This window comes from Hyperolius riggenbachi, chromosome 4 (assembly GCF_040937935.1).
Source record: "Hyperolius riggenbachi isolate aHypRig1 chromosome 4, aHypRig1.pri, whole genome shotgun sequence".
Taxonomy (NCBI): domain Eukaryota; kingdom Metazoa; phylum Chordata; class Amphibia; order Anura; family Hyperoliidae; genus Hyperolius; species Hyperolius riggenbachi.
Genome location: NC_090649.1, coordinates 23,900,204 through 23,901,182, shown reverse-complemented (window position 1 = coordinate 23,901,182; position 979 = coordinate 23,900,204). Strand labels below are relative to the sequence as shown.

Below are 979 nucleotides of genomic sequence, written 5' to 3'. Positions count from 1 at the left end.
CCGCCAAGCCGAAAAGTGTCGGTACGCCGCCGGTCAGCTTGGCGCAGGGTGAGCGGAATGATGGCTCTCTCTGCTGCCACTGAAATTCCTTGTGGTGTTAAATACTATTCCCCCTCTGAGTCATAGGGAGAAGTAATTTGGGTTATCTGTGCACAGGCCATGGAATCTATCATTGCTGCTATAGCGCCACCCAACTCAGGTGCCACGCGGCCGCCGCTGTGCCACAAGAAAAGCTGCTTCGGGTCCAGAAAATTCACTTCAGCCAAATTCCCTGGCACCTATAGGTGCAATATTAAATTGCATCAAATGGAAGGCAGGAAGTAAGCTTTTGTGCACAAGTTAATTAAGCGCTTAATTTAAGTAAAATAATACATGAGGATTTCCCCTAGATAAAGAAAAGCTGAGATGCGTTGGCCGGGAATCGAACCCGGGTCAACTGCTTGGAAGGCAGCTATGCTCACCACTATACCACCAACGCCCTGAAAATACTCTGTAAATTTCCAGACATATCCCAACCTGCTATCATTCCACAGTTCTTTAGAATTTTTAGCACACTTGTGCAAGTCAGATAATGAAGGCAGCGAGTCTCTCATCACTGATGCCCTGAAGGTCTTTGTGAAACAAATTATCGAACAGTTAAGCCAGAACCACTCCTAAGCGTTTCCCTGTTCAGTCAAAAGAAAAACATTTTTCTTTAATTAACCCCTTTATCATATATATATATATATATATATATATATATTTGTATATTGTCACACAGTTCTTGCAAAAATGGTGTCATACAGTACTAGTATTCCAGTTAAGTTATTATCTCTCCCAATAGGTATTGTAATGCTGCAAGGGTTTTGCCAGAGATTGTTTAGCGATTAGCGATTAGCGTTTTTAATTCTGATTGGTCCTTTCAATTAATTTTAATTATTTTACAGTGTGCAGTAACTTCAAAACGCTAGCAAAATCGCTCTGTGCAGGTTTTGACGAG

At 41.8% G+C, this 979-nt stretch overlaps 1 non-coding gene across 1 annotated transcript; it reads right to left on the bottom strand.

The window, feature by feature from the left end:
- Positions 1-406: 406 nt before the first annotated feature.
- TRNAG-UCC (transfer RNA glycine (anticodon UCC)) lies at positions 407-478 on the bottom strand. The gene has a single exon. It is a non-coding gene; the product is annotated as a tRNA-Gly (tRNA).
- Positions 479-979: the final 501 nt, after the last annotated feature.